General features: G+C 42.8%; 1 protein-coding gene across 12 annotated transcripts in view; it reads left to right on the top strand.

The window, feature by feature from the left end:
- The window catches only part of csrnp3 (cysteine-serine-rich nuclear protein 3), a 207,623-nt gene that overhangs the window by 97,829 nt on the left and 83,304 nt on the right, over positions 1-26,490 (top strand). For 7 of the 12 annotated variants that reach the window (XM_073047452.1, XM_073047451.1, XM_073047445.1 and 4 more), the window contains one exon: positions 3,643-3,731. The gene's annotated coding sequence lies outside the window, so the exon portion shown is untranslated. Of the gene's footprint in view, positions 1-3,642; positions 3,732-3,881; positions 4,128-4,806; positions 4,913-7,149; positions 7,252-26,490 lie in introns of all 12 variants that reach the window. The other 5 variants (XM_073047458.1, XM_073047448.1, XM_073047454.1 and 2 more) reach the window with 3 other exon arrangements.

Genomic DNA, 26,490 nt, shown 5'->3' with positions numbered 1-26,490 from the left:
CTACTCTTCTTGGGCACTGGTATAATTTCTGCTCTTTTGAAGCAGGTTGGAACTTCTGACTGTAGCAGTGAGAGGTTGAAAATGTCCTTGAAGATACCTGCCAGTTTGTTGGCGCAAGTTTTCACTGCCTTACCAGGTACTTCATCAGGCCTGCTGCCTTGCAAGGGTTCGCCCTCCTGAAAGACATCCTGACGTGAGCCTCTGATCACCAGGTGGAGCAGGGATCTTTACAGCTGTAGTTACAGTCTCCCTTTCAAAGTGGGCGTAGGAGGCGTTGAGCTTGTCTGGTAGTGAAGCATCGCTGCCATTCATGCTATTGGGTTTTGCTTTGTAGGAAGTAATGTCCTGAAGACCCTACCAGAGTTGACCTGCATCCGATGTCACTTCCAACTTCACTGGGAATTGTTTCTTCACTCTTAAATTAGCCCTCCAAATCAAACCAGGCTTTCTAGTACAGACCTGGGTCGCCAGATTTAAATGTCACAGATCTAGCCCTTAGCGGATGACGAACCTCCTGGTTCATCCATGGCTTTTGGTTTGGGAATGCACAGCAAGTTTTTGTAGGCACACACTCATCCACGCAGGTTTTAATAAAGTCAGTAACAACATGCTCACCCAGATTCAAAGATGAATCATCGAATGCAGTTGGGAAGCTGCAGAGGGTTTTAGGCTAAGCCAGTCCCATCACAGGCAGAGTGCTCCCCACCATCGACAACATCTTCAAAGGGCAATGTCTCCAGAAGGTGACATCTGTCATTAAAGGCCTTCACCACCCTGGACATGCCCTCTTCTCAGTACTACCATCAGGGAGGGGGCACAGGAGCCGAAAGATCCGCACTCAACATTTTAGGAACAGCCTCCTCCTTGCCATCATCATATTTCTATGAATACGACCTCACTATTCCTCTTTTGCTCGATTATGTTTTTATTTATTTACTCTCTCCGACCACAATAGAGATCCATATCAGAATCAGGTTTATCATCACTCACATATGCCATGAAATTAGATTTTTTTCGCAGCAGCAGTACAGTGCAAAACATAAAATTACTACAGTATGTGCAAAAGTCTTGGGCACCCGAGCTACCGCATACAGGTTTCCCCGCTATCCGAAAGTAGAGCGTTCCTATGAAACTGTTTGTAACCCAAAATGGCGTAAAGTGAAGAAGCAATTACCATTAATTTATATGGGAAAAATTTTTGATCGTTCCCAGACCCAAACAAATAACCTACCAAATCATACTAAATAACACATAAAACCTAAAATAACACTAATATATAGTAAAAGCAGGAATGATAGGATAAATGCACAGCCTATATAAAGTAGAAACAATATATGTACAGTGTAGTTTCACTTTCCAGAATTGGGACGATTTAGCCAAAACCAGTTTGTAGAAAGAAATCAGCACGTACACACATGCGCACACACCTGCCCGCGCAAGGCTTCACGGTCATGGTTGTCTTTCTCAGTGTAAACACAAGTTTAAAGCGGGCGCCTTTTTTTGTAAAAGCGAAAATCCTCTTCGGATTTCTTTCGGTTAGCAAAAACAAGTACTGACGTAAAGCGGGGGACGCCTGTATATATGTGCTTTAGACTTTTGCACGTACTGTATCCGATGGCTTTCATGGGCATAATAGTCTGAAGAACCTGTTTCTGTGCTGTCTGACTATGATGTTGCTGAGAGCAGCATGTTTGGACAAATGTTAATGGGCTAATAGTAGATCCTTGAATATCAAAGAAAAAAAACCATTTTTATTGATTCTTTAACAAGGACGAAACAGCTGAGAATCAAACTAAATGAATGAAATGCTACTGGTCAAAAAGGACACCAGCTTGTTATTCTCAATTCTTTCATTAGTCTCCTTCAGAGAAGCTCAGCCCTTTGCTAGAAATCCTGCTGCACTTCAACATCCTCTGGCATCTCCACGGTGATTCTGTCCTTTTACCATAAAATGTGCGTCTCTGTTTGTCATGAGTCCCTCCACTGGTTGGGGTCAACAATGGATGTTGCGTCCCAGCTGTCTACAGGGAGCAAGCTGTTGCCCGTGAAGCAGCCTCCCCCTCTCCACGCAGCCGATGAATCCAAAGGAACGGCAGAGACCGATACAGTTCGGCACCAGCGGCGGGGCAGGAGTTGCCAGTCAGCGTTGAACTCAACAGAGGGCTGCCTTAGCGAGCCCAGCTCCGGACCTTTCTGTGGGGTTTACTCCTGAAACCTTTCTCATGAGTGGGTATAGCCACACGGCAGCAGAAAGTTGAGATCAGTGTTTGGCTTCTAACCACCGCTGACAAGATTCATCTTCCCAAAGCGACTAGCTTTAAGGCACCAGTAAACTGCCTTTGCCCCTCTTCCTGTCGGTGGAAACAGTGCTGGGCATAATAACAAAACCACACGTGAAGTCCAGGAACTGGACTTTGTTGTCAGAGGCTATTTGAGACGCACGCCACAGGGAGCTTTCACTAGGTAGTGGGAGCTTATCACCACTATCTCCCCCCAACTATTATAACCTTAAGGAACTGCATCTCCGTTAATCTCTTTTTAATTTACCATAAATCTTAAAGGCCTACAGCTATGATCTGCCTGTGGGTAGCACATCTCATACTATTATTTAACCTTCAACATGAACATCACTTACCTAAGAGGCTATTACTCTTGAGCCATTCACTTCCTGCTAGGAAATCAAATTGAACCCCCAATTTTTAGTCTCAATTTGCCACTTAGGCTTTTGCCTGTTCTTCAAACGCACTGTAACAAATTGTAGGCTTGGCGGATAATGGGTGCTTTAAAAGAAATTTGAGAGGACTCAGTGAATATAAAACAGCTAAAGTTGCGGATGAATAATATTGTCAAAGCTCGAGATATACTTATAAAGCAATCTTATTACTGCTTATCCAAAAGATGCAATTACGAAGAAATCACAGCAGTGCCTCTACTTCGGAGTTTGTGAAGATTCAACATGACATCTAAAATTTTGACAAACTTCTATAGGTGTATGGTGGAGAGTATATTGACTGCTTGGTATGGAAACACCAATACCCTTGAATGGAAAATCCTACAATAGTAGTGGATATGGCCCAGACCATTATGGTTAAAGCCCTCTCCACCATTGAGCACGTTAACATGAAATATTGTCGCAGGAAAGCGGCAACCATCATAAGGATACCCCTCCCCCCCCAACCACCACCCAGGACATGCTCTCTTCTCAGCACTGCCATCAGGAAGAAGGTACAGGGGTCTCAGGACTCACACCGCTAGGTTCAGGAACAGATATTACCCCTCAACCATCAAGCTCTTGAACCAAAGTGAATAACTTGCCCATCACTGAAATGTTCCCACAACATATTGGCTCACTTTCACGGACTTTTCATCTCATGTTCTCACTATCTATTGCTTATTTATTTATTATTATTATTTCTTTTTATACCTGCACGGTTTGTGTCTTTTACATATTGTTTGAACACCCTAGTTGTGCAGACTTTCATTAATTCTATTATGGTTATTGGATTTACTGAGTATCCCGTTAGAAAATGAACCTCAGGGTTGTATTTGGTGACATGTATATGCACTTTGATAATAAATTTACTTTGAACTGTGAACTTGACTGTGGCAGCATGTCAGCTAATATTTAAATTACTATTTCAGGTGCGACGTGAAGCAGAAGAATGAAGGCAGAAAAAGAACGGGAACTAACTGGGAAATCTCAGTGAGATTCAGATCATCAGGTTTCAAAGGTGAGCTCACATTCATGAAATATTAATAATATCTGCTTTGAATTGCAGATGAGTTGCTGTGATAATTCAAGTGAACCATTTTGGTTGGGATATTACAGTCTCGAGTTGCGTCTGCTGTCAGTGAGGATGATTTACCATAATTCTTCTCAGGGCTCAACTGTTCTGTGTTCCTGCTGTCTGACTACAAATGGAATATCAACAGGATTTCCCTTCCTGGCTGGTGGGCTCCTTGTGGTGACAGGATTCGCACTGGAGCACCTTCCCCTGCCCGTTCAGTGACCTTCAGTGCGAGAAGACATATTGGGAACACAATAGATTCAATGAAACAGGACTCAGAATGCACTGTACTATAGCGAGAACATGCAGTCCATTGTCTTGGGGAGTTGAATCTGAAAGGTAATTGATAAGCTTCACTATATTGTGATTTAATAGTTATACCAAAATTAGCTTTACAAAGGTGTCATGAAAGATCACACCCATCCTGCTTATGGACTGTTTGTCCTGCTCCCATCAGGACAGTAGTATCCACAGTAACCACATAGCTATGCAGTATCCACAGCAAACGTTCAAAGGTTTATTTATTAACAAAGTACAGGTTTCCCCCGCTATCGGAAGGTAGAGCGTTCCTATGAAACCGTTTGTAAGCCGAAATGTCATAAAGTGAAGAAGCAATTACCATTAATTTATATGGGGAAAATATTTGAGCGTTCCCAGACCCAAAAAATAACCTACCAAATCAAACCAAATAACACATAAAACCTCGAACATATAGTAAAAGCAGAAATTATATGATAAAGACACAGTTATAGAAAGTAGAAATATTGTATGTACGGTGTAGTTTTACTTATCAAATTTGGGAAGACAGCGATCCAAAATCGATTTGGAGGAAATAAATCGGCACGTACATGCCTACGCACGTACACGCATGCTCACACAACTGCCCGCACAAGGCTTCACGGTCGTGGTAGTCTTTCTCAGGGTAAACACACGTATAAAGCGGGCGTCTTTTTTTCGTAAAAGTGAAAATCCTCTTTGGTTAGCGAAAACAGGTACTAATGTAGGTCTTTCGTAACAGCGAGCTGTCGTAAAGCGAATGTTCGAAAAACGGGGGCCACCTGTATACAGCATGAAATTCTTCAATTCCAGGTCACCACGAAGCCAAGAAAGAAAAGAAGAGAAAGGTAGCATGATCATCCCTGCCCAAGTCCCACATTCCCGCAAAAAAAAACGAACAGAAACAGATGAAGCACATCAATCCCCTCCCTACACAAAAACCGAACAAAACAAATCAGGCACATTAACCCCCAGATCCCTCCTCCCACACAAAAATCAAGTAAAACAGATCAGGCACATCGACCTTCAAATTCTCCTCCCTACACAAAATCCAAGCAAAATGGATCAGGCACATCAGTCCCCAAATCCCTCCTCCTACACAAAAAGTGAACAAAACAGATCAGGCACATCGACCTTCAAATCCCTCCTCACCCATAATAAGCAAACAAAACAGGATCAGGCACATCGACCCCCAAATCCCTCCTCACCCATAATAAGCAAACAAAACAGGATCAGGCACATTGACCCCCAAATCCCTCCTCACCCACGAAAAAAACAAACAAAACAGGATCAGGCACATCGACCCCCAAATCCCTCCTCACCCACGAAAAAAACAAACAAAACAGGATCAGGCACATCGACCCCCAAATCCCTCCTCACCCACAAAAAAAACAAACAAAACAGGATCAGGCACATCGACCCCCAAATCCCTCCTCACCCACGAAAAAAACAAACAAAACAGGATCAGGCACATCGACCCCCAAATCCCTCCTCACCCACGAAAAAAACAAACAAAACAGGATCCAGCACATCAACCCCCAAATCCCTCCTCACCCACGAAAAAAACAAACAAAACAGGATCCAGCACATCAACCCCCAAATCCTTCTTCTTGCACCATTAGACACAAATGTGGTTACTTCCACCAGACCTTCAAGCTGATCAACATCTCCACTACATCCACATTGGCCACTCTTCTCCACAGCCGCTCAGCACCCTTCATCGCCCACCCCAACCCCATCCCCACACGCTCTACCACTTGTACATTCAAGATTCAAGACTCTTTAATATAATTAATATAATATAATTATATTAATATTACTAAAATTTCCAGCATACAAGTGCAAAGGAGAATGAAATAATTATTGCTCCAGATCCAACCCAGCACAAAGCAAAATGCAATAAGTTAAAGAACTCAAGTAAAAAACGCAATAAATATACATAAGATAGCTGATATACATTGATTGGTGGTAGTCGTTTAGCTCTGAAGCTGTGCAGTTCTTTGGTACAGGGATGATGGTAGCTGACATGAGGCGGACAGCAGCATGGATGAGTGAAGAGTTGATAATGTCCATCACTGAGCTGGTGTGCACACTCCCTGAGAACTCGACTCGGCCTGGGATGATGTCTGGTGTGCACGCTCTCTGAGAACTCGACTGGGCCTGGGATGATGTCTGGTGTGCACACTCCCTGAGAACTCGACTCGGCCTGGGATGATGTCTGGTGTGCACACTCCCTGAGAACGCGACTCGGCCTGGGATGATGTCTGGCCCTGTAACCTTACTGGTGCCGATTCCCTGCAGAGCCCTCCTCACGTCTGCTGCTATTACAAGAAGTGACTGTTCACCTGAAAGGGGGCTGGGGGAGGGGGGGGGGGTACCTTTCTGGCTGTTGTTGTGTTTCATGCCTCGAAGCATAGAAGTTGTTCGAGTGTCAGGGAGGGAGGTGTCACAGATGCAGTTGATGTTTTTCCTGACGTAGTCAGTAATGCTCTTTATGGCCAGCCACGTACACTGGGGGTTGCTATCAGATGGGTGTTTCTGAATATTTCGTGCGTAGGTGGCCTTTGTCCTATTGATGCACAAGATGAGGTTCCTCTTATCTGCTCTCAGAGTGGTTTTGTCTCCCGCCTCGAAGGTGCTTTTAGTAGGGAGTGCACCTCTCTGGCCAGCCAGGGCTTCTGGTTGGACTGTGAGATGACCATTGTTGAGGTACTGGTGTCATCTACACACTTAATGATATCGCTGATGACCGGCGAGGCATATTCCCCGAGGTCTGTGTCCCCTCTGTGGCAGTCTCCTTGCCTCATTAGGCCATGTAGTGACGGTCCTCTTGACTGGTCTCTCCATTTTCGGCAGCCCTCAAAATGCTGGGATTAACATTATGGAGATGTGGTCAGAGAGGCCAAGTTGAGGGCATGGGCTGGTTTTCTACGCCGCATCTGTTGGTCTGAACATATTCCAGTGTGTTTGTTCTCCTGGAGGCCATGGTGGCGTGTTGGTGGAATTTGGTTAAAATGCCCTGCAGATTAACATGATTTAAGTCTCCCGCAATTATGAAGAGGCCATTTGGATGTTTGTTTTGCAGAGAACTGATGATACTGTAATGCTCTCCCCATGTGTCCTTGGCATTCGCACTCATGGGGATGTAGACAGCGCTGACCAACACAACAGAAAACTCCCTGAGCAGGTACTGTGGCCAGAAATGAATTGTAAGATCTTCAATAGACCCAGAAGGTGACTGCTAGCTGCAGATGAGTGTGTGTACCAACCTTTGATAACACGAGTCCACCTCCTTTGGATTCTGCTGATGCGCTCTTCCTATTTGAGCAGAACCGAGTCATCCCGTCGAGTTATAATGCTGAGTCGGGTATGCTGTTGTTAAGCCTTGTTTCGGTGTAAACCAGAATGTGGCAATTTCTCATCTCTTTCTGAGCGTTCGTTCTCAGTCTCAGTGAGTCCATTTTATTTTCTAGCAAGCGGGCATCAGCTGGGATAGTACCCGGTTGGGAGAGCCTCGCTAACCCCGACTTTATTGTGGCATTTCTGCTTCCCCTCGCACCCTCTGCATCTGCCGCGCCCTCAGCTAAGCAGTCTCGGCCAGGTTGCAGTCAACGGGCCTGATATCCATAGAATCCCTTGCCCCTTGGGCGCCACTATCAACTCTGAGGCTGATGGAGTTCAGTGGCGCTGTATGTGAGAGCTTTGGTTGACTGAAATTTCTCGCTAGAAACTTCGAAACACAATCTAAGAATTTAAAACTAGCACCAAAGGTTCAAAGTACATTTTATCATCAAAGTATGTGTCTACAAAATACAACTCGGAGATTTGTCCTGCAGGCAGTCATAAAAACAAAGAAACACCATGGAATCTGTTCAAAGAAAACATCAAACAACCATCATGTGAAAAGAAGAACAAATTGCGCAAACAACAGAAAGCAAGTGAACAGCACATAGGATATCAAACATCAAACCAGGAGTCTCGTAGGGTTCAGTTTAGAACAGTTCCGCTCCATGCAACAAGGTGGCTGCAGATCGGTCTTCTCCAAAGTGCCCCAGTCTTCACCAAATGCCTCGCTCAAACAACTCAAACACAGCAAAAATATGTAACCAGAATCCAGAAACACATGCGACATAAATCTCAAAGTCCCCCAGAAATGACTCCACAGTCATGAGCCTTGCCAATCAACCCTTACAACGTGAAACCCAAGACTCCTGTTCTTTCCTCTGACAGCAGCTAGCGTGAGAGAAGACCAGACAAACACAGACACCTGCCCATCCTCCGCTGTCGCCTTCGTCGACTTCTTCCTAGCTCAACGCCTCTATCTGAGAAATCAATGGCTCACGGCCCAACTCCAGGCTTCCGGCCCCGTGCTGTGGTCCCAACCTCAGCGAGCTCCATCGGAGACAGCAAGGTACCAGATTGCTCAATCAGCCCAAAATCACTGGCTCCAAACACACGCAGCTTCGTAGTAAAAACATATTTGAAAGAAGTAGAAATAGTAGTTTTGTGAACTGTCTGTAGGACATCGACATTGGTCACATTGATCACTGGCGATGCCTTGAAGAGCCACTGGTGGGAGCCGGAGAAGCTGCTGTGTGCTGCCATTTTTGATTTTGTACATTGTATACTGGAGGATTGCTCTTATGTTATATTTTTTATGCTGCATCGTATCCAGAATAACTTGGTTCTTTACATTCATGTACTAAACAATGACAGCAAGCAATTTTGAATCTCTGAATTGGCACCAGACCAGCAAGGATATTATAATTTCATTGTAAACATAAGCCCAGTAGCTCATAATTTGGCCTTCATCGGGAATAATGTGAAAAATGTTAATAATAGGGACAGGCCAATATTTAGGAGCTGAATTTCCCTTTTGATTGACACAAGCTGATTGAAAATGCTTTATATGTTTACAAATAGATTGGTTTGACATCACAATTTTAGTGATGTTTTGTGTGGAGATTAAACAGCTTGAGCTTTTTGTCGAGTTGATAGCAGACTTCAAATTGTTTTTCTTCGTTTTGGGAGGTTAATGTTGTGATGCTAACAAAACCTCATTTTGGTTTGAGGATCATAAACAGGGCAATGAAGTAGCTTAATTAAATTATATTTTTTGAGGAAGTCTTGTAAATTTGAATGTATTCTGCTTGGGTAGTTTAAAAGTTCACAAATCAGGCACCTACCTGATTTGCAAGATAATGTATTTAATTTAAATTCACCATAGTGGCCTGTTGCTTTCCTCAGCAGCTCTCTCTCAGTCTTTTATACATTATACAAAACGTGCAGTACATCGAAGCTGCTTTAACTGCGGGAACTACTCAGCTTTCTGGCAGTAAGATTAATCCTTCATTATGGCAAGCAGAAAGCAAATGAAAATTGAAGGCAAAACGCATGTTTGAAGTCATTGTTTTCTTTTTATATAATAATGTAATCCTTTATATGTCCGACAACAAAATTTACAATCACTGGGTATTTCAAAGACCTTTTGTTAATTAAGTTCCTGAGGGTTATTATAGCTGGGGGAGGTAGTGAGGATAAGCTCCCACTACCTATTAAATGCTCCCAATGGCATGCACCTCAAATAGCCTCTGACAGCCAAGTCCAGCTCCCAGCCTTCACATGTGGCTTAGCCACTAAGCCTGCCGGATCCGTTTCAACTGACAGGAGAAGGGCCAAAGGCTGGTGCTCCGGGCAAATGGGGCATGTCAGCTGTAGTCGGTGGCTCACCTAGAAGAAGGAAAACTCTGATCTCAAACCTCTGCTGCCTTGCGGCTATACCCACTCAGGGGGAAGGCTTCCAGAGTAAACCCTGAGGTAAATTCCGGAGTTGGAGTCCTTAAGACAGTCATCCTACGGAGAATTCACACTCTATCATGCCTTTAGATTCATCAGCTGCACAGAGAGGGGAGCTTGCTGCGTGGGTAACAACTTGCTCTCTAAATCGCAAATTGCACTGTCCTGGCTTGACTTCGACAGCTAGGGCGCAACAGTTATGGTCAACCACGACCAATGGAGACCATCATGTCAGTTAAAACTTATTCAGGGAGTCTCTCTGTAAACAATTCTTTTATAACTGCCACAAGATTTCTCCATAACATGAATGTTATTTTAAAAGAAGAAGTTAGATATTTGTGAATATTTCAAAATATATTTTGTTGCTGCTGCTTTGTTACCTCTGTAGTGTTTTTTAAATAAGTCTATAACTTATCAAAGTCCATGGTTCTCGTTGGATAAAGACAACTGAGAATATCAACAGAAGACAATATATCAAGCTTTTGATCAAACAGAATAAATTTCAATAAATGAGCTTCCTAGACTTGGCAAAAGCTCCACAGTGGCTGATAGAGTTTATGTAGCAATATGATGGATTTTCTCTTTGTATGATAGACTGTCATAAAAAAAGTGACATGATAACGCAGTGTTTAGCACAACACCATCATTACCAGCATCCAGAGTTTATTGGCCGTCACTGGAGTTTGTACGTTCTCCCCGTGACCGTGTGGATTTCCCCTGGGTATTCTGGTTTCCTCCCACTGTCCAAAGATGTACCAGTTCGTAAATAAGTTGGTCATCGTAAATTGTCCTGTGATTAGCTAGGATTAAATTGGGGGGTTGCTGGGTGACACGGCTCGAAGGTCTGGAAGTGCCTGTTCCATGCTGTATCTCAATAAATGGGTGTGTCTGAGAGAGGAGGATGATGCAGAAGCTACAGAGCATTATGGACAATCCCTCTCACCCCCTCCATGACATACTGGACAAAGAGAGGAGCACCTTTAGGAACAGACTGGTTCCACTGAGGTGCCCCTCTGAACATCACAGGAGATCCTTTCACCCTGTGGCAATATGACTCTACAACTCCTTCTCCCTAAGTATATGGTTTCACTACACATCTGTATTTTGCACTATTACTTTTAAATTCACATTTTGTATTTTTTTCGTACCTCAATGTTTACATTTTGTATTTTAAAGTATATATTTCTGACTGAGCAACCTTGCAACCATAATTTCCTTTGGGACAAATGAAGTTTTATCTTGTTTTAAATAAATACTGTACCGTGGAACTGTACTTTGCAAACTTGACCAGTTATTTTGAATATTGGGGAAAAAATCTAAACCTGTAGGAAATTTGAAATAGAAACAGAAAATATTGGAAACAATCAGCAGATTTGGTCACATGCAGAGAAGCAAAATAGGTTTAATATTAAACATGAGAAAGTCTGCAGATGCTGGAAACCCAAAGCAACACACACAAAATTCTGGAGGAACTCAGCAGGTCAGGCAGCATCTATGGGAATGAATAAACAGTCAACGTTTCAGGCTGAGACCCTTCTCCAGGACGGAAAAGGAAGTGGAACGTTGCCAGAATAAAAAGGTAAGTGGAAGGTAATGAAGATAGCTGGGAGGTGAACCCAGGTGCTTAGGAAAGGTAAAGGGCTGGAGAGGAAGGAATCTGACAGGAGAGGAGTGTGGACCATAGGAGAAAGGGAAGGAGGAGGGCACTGAGTGGAGCTGATAGATGAGAAGAGGTAAGAGGCCAGAGTGGGGAATGGAAGGAGAGTGGAGGGGCAGAGACGCGGGTGAGGGCAGCATCGACAGTGGAGGAAGGGAAACCCTGTTCTTTAAAGGAGGAGGACATCTCTGGAATGGAAAGCAGTATCCTGGGAACAGATGCAGATGAGAAGAAACTGAGAAAAGGGAATAGCATTTTAACAGGAGACAGGGTGGGAACAGATATAGTCGAGATAACCGTGGGAGTCAGTAATTTTCTAAGAGAAGGTGTCGGTTGACAGTTTGCCTCCAGAGATTCAGACAGAGAGATCGAGAAAGGGGAGGGTGGTGTCAGAGATGGACCAAGCAAGTTTAAAGGCAGAGTAGAAACTACAGGGAAATTTGATAAAATTGACGAGCTCTGCATGGGTGCATCAACCAACACCAATGCAGTCGTCACTGGAGAAGAAGAAAGGATGTGTTGACATTGGAGGGAGTCCAGAGGGGGATCATGAGGATGATTCTGGGAATGAAAAGGTTAACATATGTGGAGCTTTTGGCAGCTTTGGGCCTGTACTCACTGGAATTTAGAAGAATACTTGAGGATCTCATTGAAACCTACTGAATATTGAAGGACTAAGATTGGGTGGGTGTGGAGAGGCTGTTTCCTATGGTGGGGTGGTATCCAGAACTAGAAGGCACAGCCTCAAAATTGAGTGGCGACCTTTTAGAACAGAGATAAGGAGGCATTTCCTTTTTAGCCAGGGAGTAGTAAATCTGCGGAATGTTCTGCCACAGACTGTGCTGGAGGCCAAGTCCATGGGTATATTTAAGGTGGAAATTAATCATTTCTTGATTAGCCAGTGCATCAAGGGATATGGTGAGAAGGCAGGTGTATGGGGTTGAGTGGGATCCAGGATCAGCCATGATGGAATCCAGACTCAAAGGGCTGAATGGCCTAATTCTGCTCCTGTGTCTTATTGTCTAAGAATTGGGGATTATTACTGGGAAAGTCTTCAAACATGGACTTCTACATAGCCGGCATAGTGGGGAGTGATGAATGGACAAGGAAACATAGATCCCTACAGAAAGTGGGGGGGGGGGGGGGGGGAGAGGGAAAGGTATGTTTGGTGATAAGATTTAATATTATAGTTTTTCACCTCAAAGGTAATTTTTCAGATCTGAGAAGGAATTAAATGAAACTTGATTAACTGCAGAGAGAGTGGACAGGATGGTGGAATGTCTCTGAGAGGGGAAAAGTGATGAGCTTATATAGAGGTTATCTGGTCACTGAATGGGAGCCTTTAGAAAGTGAAACATCAATAAAAGAATGTAGGAGTTGCAAAGCATAGGTCAAGAAGAGATGACCAGTAGACCAGGCAGGGCAGGTCCTCCACTGCCAGAGGAGGAGAAAGAAAGAAAGGAAACACAAACAGGTTGAGCGACTGTCTCAGACAGATAGAGACAAAAATCAAGTTACCTAAAGTTGTTGAATTGAGTATGGAGTCCAGAAGTCAGCATGTGCCTAGATGAAATATTATTATGTTGATCTGTAAGTCTGCTTCAATCCTCGTTGCGACACTACGGGAAGGAGGCAACAGGTCAATAGGTCAGAATAGGAGTGGGAAGGAAAATTAAAGTTTGTATAGAGGTTATATATAGAGGTTATTTTCTACTGTCGTTGCTTAATAATCTTGATTGGTCTTGACCCAATAAAATCACGTGCAGTAATTTTAAATTATGTTGGTCAGTTTGACTCTCATTTGATGCTGTAAAGTTTGAAACAAAATTTTTGTGCACCATCAAAGTTCAAAATCCATTCATTATTGGAGTGTATAAAGTATGCAACCTTGATTTTTATCTTATTGCAGACGGCCACAAAGCAAAGAAACAGAGGAATCTGCGAATATTGGTTCATAATTCATTGAGTATGACGTCTGAGTTCATAAAGAAAGCTTTTGGCACTTTGGCCTTCATAAATCAATGTTTTGAGTGTAGGAGATGGAATATTATGTTTAAGTTCTATAAGATGGTGGTGAGGCCTAATTTAGAGTATTGTGTGCACTTTTGGTCACCGACCTACAGGAAAGATGCAAATAAGGTTGAAAGAGTACAGTGAAAATTTGCATGGATGTTGCCAGGTCTAGAGCACCTGAGTTATAAGGAAAGATTGAATAGATTAGGACTGTATTCATTAGAACATAAAAGATTGAGAGGGGATTTGATAGAGGTATACAAAATTATGAGGGGTAGGGATGGGGGTAAGTGCAAGCAGGCTTTTTCCACTGAGACTACAGGTCATGGTTTAAGGGTGAAAGGTGAGAAGTTTATTAGGAACATGAGGGGAAACTTCTTCACTCGGGGTGTCGTAAGAGAGTGGAATGAGCTGCCAGCACAAGTGGTGCATATGAGCTCAATTTCAACATTTAAGAGAAGTTCAGATAGATACATGGATGGTAGGAGTATGGAGGACTATGGTCCCAGTGCAGGTTGAGGGGAGAGGGCAGTTTAAATGGTTTTGCCATGGACTCGATGGAGTGAATGGCCTGTTTCTGTGCTGTACTACTATATGACTATTTACATAATTCATTATGGGTTGCATATAAAAGTACATGACTGGCAAATGTTATTATGCTAATGTGTGCACCTCACCAAAGTAAAACTAAATGAAGTAGACATACTCTTGAGAAAGTTGGCAGAAGCTGGAAATCCAAAGCAACACACAGAAAATGCTGGAAGAACTCAACAGGTCAGGTAGCATCCATGGAGATGAAGAAAGAGTGAAAGTTTCAGGCAGAGACCCTTGTTCAGGACTGAGAAGGAAGGGTGGAAAGATGGAGGGAGGGACTACAGCCAGGTATTCTTCCTGGGAGCTTGCCTTCTCCAGCCCTTGACCTTTCCCAGCCACCTCACTTCATCTATCACCTTTCAGCTAGCCTCTCCCCTCCCTCACCTTTTTATTCTGGCACCCTTCCCCTTCCTTCTCAGTCCTGAAGAAGGGTCTCGGCCCTGAACGTTGACTGCTTATTCTTTTCTATAGATGCTGCCTCACCTGCTGAGTTCCTCCAGCATCTTTGAAGTAGATACATTTATCCCCGGCTCCTGAGTTTTTCTTTTAATTAGTTTTGGAGCTACAAAACATAACAATAACCATTATCAAAAAAGTGGTTAATTAGAATGGCATAGAGTCTTACTGAGACTGGATGTGGAGTATTGTGTTCAATTTTGCACTCTGTCATGAAGAAAGGATACCCTTCCCATTGAGGGAGTGTAGCAGAGATTCACTGCACTGGTCCAGTAATGGCAGGTTTTTAGTTTGAGGGTACATTGAATAGAATGAGAGGTAATCTCACTGCAACTTATAAAATCTTGTTTGTAATTTGTTCATTGAACCTTGAAGTTACGTTGCAAATGTTTTGTCGTCAGTCAAGGTGACATCATCAGTGTGTAGATGAGCGTTGTGTAACAATTACCCAACAGGCTGGTATATGTCTTGGGGAAAAGGAGATCCAGCCACTCACCAACCCCACCTCCCGTACACGCAGGTGCTGTGGGAATCAAGTTTATGCCGCACGCACACACACCATATCAAACTCACACCAGATACCGTTATGGAATACACTTTAAAGATTTTACTAAAACTGAAAGAGTACTATGCAATACAGTATATATGAAGAAAAAGAAAATAAAGTAAAAGGTGCCAACTTATCAAAGTTCAGTCAGTTTAGTGCACATTGTTGGAGCTCAACCATCGAACCATTCGACCCCTCGTCGCTTGCCTCCGACCTCCACGTCCTCGCACCTGGGACCACCCGGGTGGTCAACCGAGCAGTGCAGCGCACGTCCACCTTCCTCTGAGTCTCCTTCCCGCCTCCCCTGAAAAGACTGCGAAACCCCTGCTCCCAGACCCACAAGATGAAATAACATTCCCCATTGGTCAACAAACGAATACAATCCCCATATCAGCAAAAGCCTAAAGCTAAACAACTGCGAGAGAAAGCACTTATCATACAAAGAAGCATTCCTACTCTTAACAGAACAAAGAAGCCATTTTGATTCACATACACAGTACATTGCACAGTTGTTTCTGAGGAGTGCTCGCGCTCATTGTTCTGGTGGGTTGGTTCATAGACGGGATCCCAGCCAGCTGGGTAGCTGAGTGTCCTCTGCCGGCCTGTGACCCTGGTTATCAGTCACTGGGAGGATTTGGCTCTTCAGGGGCCCGCGGCTCATCCCTGGGCCCCGATCACGCAGACACACAGGTTCATAAATTGCATCCAGTTCAATATACTTGTTAATTGAGTCTTCTGTTGAGAACCAAGCTTCTAAGAATTCACTTCATCTCTTGTTTGTGTTTCTGCCAGGATTTTTGTAGTGTTCCAGATTCTCGTAGTGTCACGTGATATTGTACAAAAGTACTGAAACTAGCGATATAACAAAATAAGCCGACTAATAACAATATGCAATATGTAACAGTGAACTTAAGCACTTGAGGTCAGCAAAAAAAATCACCTCCAACCCCCTGGCTGTCTCTAACCAGACTACACTGACTCAGACTAAACTTGAATATGTAACCACGCTCACTCACTTCTACCTCCCGCAAACCGTGTGGCCTATTACCCATTCATTATAAATGCACAATCCAAAATACAATTCAGACAGAAAATAGATAGGTGGCTCGTACTTCCATAATGAATTAAGTGCTTGAGTGACTGCTGTTAAAAATGGCTGGCTGTTAACTTGACAGTCTCTTTGTCTCCTTCCCTTCCAATAAGAACAATGGATATTGCAGTGTGTTTAGCACCCCAAGCGGTGAGGGTGTTCGACTAGCGACCCTGGAGGTTGTGAGTTCGAGCCCAGCCGAGGCAGCGTGTGTGTCCGTAAGGCACTTAACCACACAGTGCTCCAGTCTACCCAGCTGAAAAATGGGTACCGGCAGAAAAATGCTGGGGGTCAGCCTCACGATAGACTGGCATCCTATCTAGGGGTGGGGGAGGGGGGAGTCTCGTACTCTCAGTCGCTTCACGCCACAGAAACTGGCATAAGCACCAGACTGATGAGCCACAAAGGCTCGGGACAGGACTTTGATATTGCAGTGAAATTTGTTTCTTTGGTTGCACTGAGAAGAACCCCCCACCCCCACCCCCCGCACTCCCAACTCATAAAATCTTAAAAGACATTTCGGGCTATGATTCAGACCTCAGACACAGGGAAGCAGAATCCGAATTAAGAAAACATTCTCCAGTGGTGTTATGCTGGCTACCACTGTGTTTAACTTGATTTCCTGATACACATTAACAGAAGCTACCAGAGCTGGAATTTGAGAATTTGTGCAGCAGTTAAAAGGGGCTTAATTTCACAGAAACACACTACCATCATTATGTTTTTAGTCACCAAGACAATTTCCAGTGTACAGACCATGACTTTTATATATTGTTGCTTCACATCCCTTTAGTCTCGTCACCTATAATGAAAGCCATTCCTGCTGCACTCTTCTGAGAAGCATGGGTGAATTATATCTTCAATTGTCATCACCATCACCAGTATCTGAACTCTGAAAATAGTGGATGAAATACTAAGTAGTTGAGGGACTCCATATGCAGCTTCTAAATTCAATGCACGGGGTCTACCAGTCATGCATCACCTTCCTAGATCAAAGAAAGAAGAATTCAGCGCCTCTCCAGATGATCACAGTCCTTTGAAACCTCCTTCAACAGGATCTCTGGACTATAAATCATAGCTTTCCCAAGGCTGAGAAATAGGTAATCTTCTTTCCGTAAGGAGAGAGTTCATGGCTTTGCGATGTGGACTGCATTCTCACGTAAAGGCCATGTTCAACTACACAGATGTAGATAAATTGAGAATGATTCTGGGAATGAAAAGGTTATATGAGGAGTGATGGCTCTGGGCCTATATTTGCTGGAAAGGATGTGCTGACATTGTAGAGGGTTCAAAGGAGGTTCATGAAAATCATTCTTGAATTGAAAGGCTAATCATTTGAGGAACATCTGATGGCTCTGGGCCTGTACTCGCTGGAATTTAGAAGAATGAGGGAAGATCTCATTGAAACCTATTGAATTCTGAAAGGCCTAGAGAGAGTGGATAGATGTAAAAAAGTGTTTCCTTTGGAGGCCAGAGGACACACCTCAAAATGGAACTGAAATGAGGAGGGGTTTCTGTAGCTGGATGGTGCTGAATCTGTGGAATTCATTGCCACAGGTGGCTTTGGAGGCCTGGCCACTGAGTGCATTTAAGGCGGAGGTTGATAGTCAGGGCATGGAAGGTTATGGCAGAGAATGCAGGAGAATGGGGTTAAGAGGGCAATAGATCAGCCATGATGAAATGGAGCTGACTCAATGGACTGAATGGCCTAATTCTGCTTATGTCTTATGGCCTTATGTATAAGGTACTAAAAGCACTGAAACTCGTAACAACTGCGTGTTATCAGAAAGGAATGCTCATAACTACCAGAGGTTGCAGGAGTATCAAGCCAGTAATATCAGGCAGGACATCGGGGGAAAAGATGCCGCAGAGTTGTAAACTCCACCGGATATGAGCCATCCCACCATCAAAGACGTCTTCAAAATGCATTGCCTTAAGAAGGTGGTAAGGACCCTCATCATCCACGATATGCTCTCTTCTCATTACTGCCATGAGGGAGGAGGGACAGGAGCTAAAGATGTACGCTCAGTAGTTCTAGAAACCAGCTCCTTCCCCACCGCCATCAGATTTCTGAATGGTACACCAACATTACCTCACTATCTTGATCTCTTTTAACATAGGTTTTGTTTTTATCTCTATTATTGTAGCTACTATTGTACGCAATAGGTAAAAGCAACAAAATTCACTTCATGTCAGTGATAATAAACCAGATCTGATTCTTTGTAGAATAGCAGGCTTATCTTCAGTTGCAAAAGCTGTAACACGCTGCTGTAAATGAACACAGAGAGCAGAAAGACAGAGTACTGTTAGAATGAAATGATAGTCCATACAAATCTTCTTCATAACCACACCAGACCTTGGCATGTAATGAAACTAAAGGATTTGGGCCATGAGATAAAGGAGCAGATTTAGGCCATTTGGCCCATTGAGTCTGCTTCACCATTTCATCATGTCTGATCCAATTTTTCTCTCAGCCCCAGTCTCTTGCTTTCTTCCCATATGCCTTCATGCCCTGACCAAATAGTGGATTTGTTTTACTAAACAATTTGTTTAAGTATTGACTTTTCACAACATCAATACTTTACAGTGAGTGAAACACATGAAATGCTGGAGGCCAGGCAGAATCTATGGAAAAAAGTACATTTGATGTTTTGTGCCAAAACCCTTTGTCAGGACATCTTACCCCTTTCCAGTTCTGCCGAGGGGTTTCGGCCCAAATCAATGACTGTACTTTTTTCCATAGATGCTTCCTGGCCTGCTGAGATCCTAAAGGAGTGTGGGTGTGTTGATTGGATTTCAAACATTTGCAGAATTTCTCTTGTTTACGATTGGATTAGAGCTAGTGAAGTAACTTGTAACTTTGAGAAATACCACAGTTAATCTTAATACTGTATTACGGTTCCACCAACATCAATGTTACCTAAGTAGAAAAACTCAAGTCCCAGGCACCCACCATTTTTTCTCCCTCATAAACCTACAGTACTATGCAAAAGTCTTAGGCACACATATCTGGCTAGGGTGCCTAAGACTTTTGCACAGTACTGTATTTGTTAACGTAGAGCAGAGAGTGAGTTTGTAAATTTGGCAGGTGTGAAGGATGTTGGGAAAGGTGAGGTGCAGTGTCATGGGAGGGGCGTGGGGCAGGTGGCAGAGACAGAGTGCCAGGGGCAGGGGGTGATGTGAGTGCAGGCACACCCAGCCCTGAGACACCAGGCAGGACATTTGATTCCAAACAATTGGTTTATTGATCATTACAGAATGTCTCTCTGGTGCTTCCTGCACCCTCTTGTCTCCCTTCCCCTTTTAACCAACCATGATTCCCCTCTCACTGCCCCCTTCCCACTCTCAGTCCACAATAGTATCAGTTCATGTCAGTTTCAGGTTTATGTGTGTATATATGTATATATAATGCCTAAGGGTTTTGCCAAGTACTTTCCATAGCCTCCACATGCTTTAGTTTTTAGTTCTTGAACCCAGTGGGGTGACTCCGGAGGCTCCTGTTCCACCTTCCTGATGGCAGCAATGAAAAGAGAGCATGGCCTGGGTGGTGGGGATCACTCATGATGGACGCTGATGAAGAAAGTTTGAAGAAAAGGGGAATTATAAAAAGATGTATGGGGAATTGGGAAGAGTAGTGTTTAAAAGAGATGTTGCTCTTAACCTTAGTAAAGAGAACAACTTGTAACTTTTATATAAGCAAATGGAAACTTCCATTAGGTTTTACTTGGCAGTCGTGTTATGTAGGACATGAAAGTGTAGCTGCATGGGATACTTTTGATTACTTTCTTATGCCGCTGGGAAGAAGCTGTTGGCCAACACTTGCTCTAAAAGACATGTAATAGATGTGCATTGTGCAAGGAAATCTAATTGAAGAGCAAACTTCTTTAATGCAGCATCTTTGAAAATTAATCACTTTTTGTTTTGAAGTAGCATGTGTCTGGATAAAATATTGAACAAAATTTATGAATACTGAAAAAAGCTTGATTCCATTTCTTTATTCTAAAGTAACATAAAATTCTGTGTGCTCATGGACAAATCCCTTGTGGCAACAATATAATGGCAGGTGAAAATGTATTTTCAGTCAGTATAAGAGATTTTGAAAGTTATGCTGTCTCATAATTGACACATGATTCATTTTAATTGCCACATACAGTCTGGAACTTCCCAGTGGCCAAACAGTTTAATTCTGATTCCGATTCCTGTTCTGACATGTCTGTCCATGGCCTCCTCTTGTGCCACAATGAGGCCACCCTCGGTGGAAGAACAACATATTCCATCTGGCAACACACACAAAATGCTGGTGGAACACAGCAGGCCAGGCAGCATCTATAGGAGAAGCAGGTTGGAGGAACCTGATGGCATGAACATTGACTTCTCTAACTTCCGTTAATGCCCCTCCTCCCCTTTTTACCCCATCCCTGACATATTTAGTTTTTTTTCTCTCTCTCTGCCCATCACACTGCCTGTTCTCCATCTCCCTCTGGTGCTCCCCTCCCCCTTTCTTTCTCCCTAGGCCTCCCATCCCATGATCGTTTCCCTTCTCCAGCTCTGTATCCCTTTTGCCAATCACCTTTCCAGCTCTTAGCTTCATCCCACCCCCTCTGGTCTTCTCCTATCATTTCGCATTTCCCCCTCCCCCCACTACTTTCAAATCTCTTACTATCGTTCCTTTCGGTTAGTCCTGACGAAGGGTCTCGGCCCGAAACGTCGACAGTGCTTCTCCTATAGATGCTGCCTGGCCTGCTGTGCTCCACCAGCATTTTGTGTGTGTTGCCTGAATTTCCAGCATCTGCAGATTTCCTCGTGTATATTCCATCTGGGTAGCCTTCAACCTGATGGCATGAATATTGATTTCTCCTTCCAGTTAAAAAAATTTTCCCTCCCACTCACTTCTTCATCTATTCCCCACTCTGGCCTCTCACCTGCCCGTCACCTCTCCATGGGTCCCCTCATCCTTCCTTTTCTTCGGTGCTCCACTCTCCTCTCCTATCAGATCCCTTTACCTTTCCTACCCACTGGGCTTCACCCATCACCTATTAACTATCCTCTTTCCCTTGCTACAACTTTTTTTATTCTAGCATCTTCCCCCTTCCTTTCCAGTTCTGACGAAGGATCTTGGCCCAAAATGTCGACTGTTTACAATTTTCATTGCCGCTGCCTAGCCTGCTGAGTTCCTCCAGCACTTTGTGTTTGTTGCTCCTAACATGTAATTTAAAAATCGGTGAAAGCAAGTTAGTTGGTATTTAAAGCTGGCTTCTGGTTTTTTCCCCAAAATCTTTGGCCGTTTTTTCCTCAGATTGTAAGACCCGAAGTATTTTTACCTACGGGATTATGGCATTGTGTTGAAATGCAATTCTGAACCGGCCAGTCAAGTGCGTAGATGACAAAAGCTTTGATCTATGAAATGGTATAATGTTCTGCTTTTGGTAAAATGTTAACAGATATTTTCAGTAATTGAACAGCACAGAATAATTATTCTATTTAGAGTTTCTAATGTCCTACTTACGTCAAACAATGTGCTCAGTAATATGATACAGAAGCAAGTGGAGACGAATATTTAACAACCATTGAAATGTGATTTGATTCACATGTTCAACTTTTTAAAAAGTATGCAGTGGAGTTGTCTGTTGCAGGCGGTGTGATAACCAAGGCATGTTTTTCAGCCATTTTGATTCTCAGATGAGGTAGGTGATTATGTAGTGAGCCATCAGATCTTCAAAGTATGTCCAAGATTTCTCAGCATTTCTGGCACCAGGTTAAAACGGGAAAGACATTGCAGTTAGTCACAACTTAATCCTCACCTGTATTAAGTTACATGATCTCAGTCGGGGAAATGGTTGAGGCCACAACTGGTTTCAATATTCCCAGGCTGGAGACAGGAAAATCAGGCAGCAAACTTTCTCTTGATTGTTATTCAATGGTTTTCATTGGAATGTCTGCCATTAACTACATCAGAAATAGCTTGAACATGATGAAGAGTCCAAAGAGCCTGCTGATTTCAGACTTGAAAGATTTATCCAAGGTACTTTGCGGTTTGAAATGTTGTATCTTAGTAAGAAGAAAAGGGAAACTTTTTTTTAAAAATGTGGCTATTGGGAAAAAAAAATGGAAATGTGTGATTATAACTTTATGTATTGTTTTCTTTAAGAAAATATCTGCTAGGGTCAGCGTTACCAAGAGTTGAGTGTATTTATTAAATTGGAGGCCATAAACTCTGCCTGTGAGTAGGTTTAGCTATAAAGAGAATCTATTATAATTGGCAGTCTGATATATGAAGGGACTCTGTAGTTTATGAGGCTGTGCTTATTGCTGAGCATGAGACAAGGAAGTGCATGTCCCAGAAAAAAATCTGTCTGGCCTGATGGTTTTGTCTGAAGAAACATTCTGTTTTCCTTCTAAGCAAGGTGGATAATTGATTAAAAATAAAATATAATGGTAAACACATTGTTCCAATGAAATCACAAACATGGCAAGCAAATCTTTTGCAGAATCAAAAGCACGTCAGCGCATGTGGAATGCATTTTGGTTAATCGGACCATCGGGACAGCAGCTTACTTGGAACATTTTTTTTTAAATTGATCGAGAAAATGGTCAGGTTCCCTTCATTTAAGGAAATATTATTTGTTATGCATGTTATACATACGTGTGTGTGTGTGTGTGTGAGTAGTTAAACAAACACACACACACACACACACACACACACACACACACACACACACACACACACACACACACACACACACACACACACACACACACACACACACACACACACACACACACAGAGTTTATCTTCACAGTGACACCATACCACTCAATTCTGCTAGCATCAGATGCATACTCTTGTGTGGCCGTTACATTACCTCACACTTAGGGTGAACAGTTTTTAAATAGCATTAGTTGCATAAACTTGTATACAAAAAGCAGTGTTGATTTTTGTCTCTGATAGTTGGCAAAAATTTATGCACTAAGACAATTCAGGACCATTTTTCTGACTGCAGTTTCAAGAATTGAGGCTTGGAGACACCAGAAGCAACCGGCAGTGAAAATGAAATGATTTCATTGCTTCAACAAGTTAAGAACTGTAAAGAATTTGAAGCTAATGGCAATCGTCTTGAATGTTACAATGATAATGAAGACTTGGAGGACGCAGTCATCGAAAGCATTGTATGAAGCAGTTCATTACCAGCACTAGGTGTCTTTGCTGGTTTTGTTCATTGATAGTCAATCAAAAGAGCACAGCTGTGTACACTGGATGAATACTTCCATCAGTAACTATTAGGGATTAAAACAGTTTTATAGCAACGTAGCAGTATTCATAGTGTTCATACTTGTTTTACACTTCACTTAAATAAGAAACTTGTTACTCAGTTAATTGGTAGTTTGTCTCTTTTTTTTATACTTTTTTAACAATTTCTGTGAAACATCGGCTAATTGTGGCAACTGTTTAATTGTGCCAAAATGTACTGGTCCTGATGTGTCCCAAGTAACTAGAATCCACTGTAATTTGACAGGTTAACTGCATAAAATAATTGTAGCAACTACATTTTACCAGAAGCCATAACCATATGATATAGGAGCAGAATTAGACCTTTCGGCCCATCACATCTGCTTTTTTCAAAATCGATGTGCACCATTTCATCATGGGTGATCCAAATTTCATCTGTCCCAATTCTCCCCATATTCCTTCATGCCCTCACCAATCAAGAATCTATAAATGTCTGCCTTAAATATACATATTAAATATACGTAAACACTTGGCCTCCACAGCTGATTGTGGCAAGGAATTCCACATATAGGTTTCCCCCGCTATCCGAAGGTAGAGCGTTCCTATGAAACCATTTGTAAGCCGAAATGTCGTAAAGCGAAGAAGCAATTACCATTAATTTATATGGGAAAAATTTTTGAGCATTCCCAGACCCAAAAAATAACCTACCAAATAATACATAAAACCTAAAATAACACGAACATATAGTAAAAGCAGGAATGATGTGATAAATATACAGACTATATAAAATAGAAATATTGTATGTACGGTGTAGTTTCACTTATCAAAATCAGGAAGACTGAGCAAAAATCGATGTGGAGAAAAAAAAATCGACAAGAACATGCAAGCGCACATACACGCCTACGCACGTACACGCATGCGCGCACAACTGCCCGCACAAGGCTTCACAGTCATGGTAGTCTTTCTCGGGGTAACACACGTATAAAGCGGGGGTCTTTTTTCGTAAAAGCAAAAATCCTCTTTGGTTAATGAAAACAGATACTAATGTAGGTCTTTCGTAACAGCGAGCTGTTATAAAGTGAATGTTCGAAAAACGGGCCACCTGTATTCACCACTTGCTGGCTATACAAATTCCTCCTCACCTCTGTCTTAAAAGGATGCCCCTTTATTCTGAGGCTGTGTCCTCTAGTCTCAGACTCTTCCCTCATAGGAAACATCCTTTCCATATCCACTCTATCAAGGCCTTTCACTATTGGATGGGTTTCAATGAAGTTACCCCTCATTCTTCTGAATTCTAGTGAATACAGGCTCAGAGCCATCAAATGATCTTCGTATGGCAAACCATTCAAAGCTGGAATCATTTTCCTGAACCTCCTTTGAAACCTCTCCGGTTTCCAAATGTCCTTTCTAAGATAAGAGTCCCAAAACTGCTCACTGTACTCCAAGTGAGGCCTCACCAGTGCTGTATAAAGTCTCAACATTACATCCTTGCTTTTATATTCTAGTCCTCTTGAAATGAATGCTAACATTGCATTTGCATTCTTCACCATAGATTTTACTTGCAAATTAATCTTTAGGGAATTCTGCTCAAGAGCTCCCAAGACCCTTCGTAAATAAAAATAATAATAATAATAAAAAAAGACCCTTCGTACCTCAGATTTTTTGTATTGTCTCTCCATTTAGAAAATAGTCAACCCTTTCACTTCCTCCACCAAAGTGCATGACCACTTCCTGACACTGTATTTTATCTGCCACTTCTTTGCCCATTCTCCTAAGTGAAGTCCTTCTGTAGCCTCTTTACTTATGCAAAGCTACCTGCCCCTCCACCTACAAACAAGAGAAAATCTGCAGATGCAGATCCAAGCAAATCCAAGCAACACACATACACAAAATGCTGGAGGAACTCAGTAGGCCAGGCAGCAAATGGAAAAAAGTACAGTCAACATTTCGGGCCAAAGGGTTTCGGCCTGAAACATCGACTGTACTTTTTGCCATAGGTGCTGCCTGGCCTGTTGAGTTCCTCCAGCATTTTGTGTGTGCTGCTTGCCCCTCCACCTATCTTCATATTATCTGCAAATTTTGCAACAAAGCCATCTATTCCATCATCAAAATCATTGGCATATAATGTAAAAATAATCGGTCCCAACACAGACCTCTGTAGAACACCACCAGTCACCGGCAGCCAACCAGAAAATGCTGCCTTTATTCCCACCCTTTGCCTGCTGCCAATCAGCCTCTGCTTTATCCATGCTAGAATCTCTCCTGTAGTGGAGGCCAAGTCATTGGGTATGTTTAAGGCAGAGGTTGTCAGGTTCTTAATTAATGAAGGTGTCAATGGTTACAGAGAGAAGGCAGGAGATTGGGGCTGAGAGGCAATTGTTTCAGTCACGATGAAATGGCAGAACAGACTCATTGGGCCAGATGGTCTATTCTACTCCTCTAACTTACGGTCTTAAAACCATGGGCTCATAGCTTGTTAAGCAGTCAAAGGCCTTCTGAAAATCCAGTACACAACATCAACCAAATCTCCTTTGTCTATCCTGCTTGTTATTTCTTCAAAGAATTCCAACAAATTTGTCCGGCAAGATTTTCCATAGAGGATACCAGGCTGACTAAGTCTATTTTATCATTTACATCTAGCTGCATCCTTAATGATCGACTCCAACATCTTCCCAACCACTGACATCAGACTAGCTGGTCTATAATTTCCTTTTTTTCTGCTTCTGTCCTTCTTGAAGAATGAAGTGACATTTGCAAATTTCCAGTCTTCCTGAACTATTCCAGAATCTAGTGATTCTTGAAAGATCATTACTAATGCCTCCATGATCTCTTCAGCCACCTCTTTCCGAACCCTGGAGTGTACACCATCTGGCCCAGCCCTTTCAGTTTCCCAAGAACCTTCCCTCTAGTTGTGGTAACTTCATACACTTCATGACGCCTGAAACCTGTAACTTCCACCACTCTGCTAGTGCTTTGCACTATTTTGTTCGTCAGCCATTTCGTATTCCAACTTACTATCTCTCCACCATCGTTTCCAGCGGTCCA

The sequence above is a fragment of the Hemitrygon akajei genome, chromosome 5 (genome assembly GCF_048418815.1).
Source record: "Hemitrygon akajei chromosome 5, sHemAka1.3, whole genome shotgun sequence".
Taxonomy (NCBI): Eukaryota; Metazoa; Chordata; class Chondrichthyes; order Myliobatiformes; family Dasyatidae; genus Hemitrygon; species Hemitrygon akajei.
The sequence above is the reverse complement of the archived record's forward strand: the minus strand, read 5'-3'. Positions and strand labels throughout refer to the sequence as shown.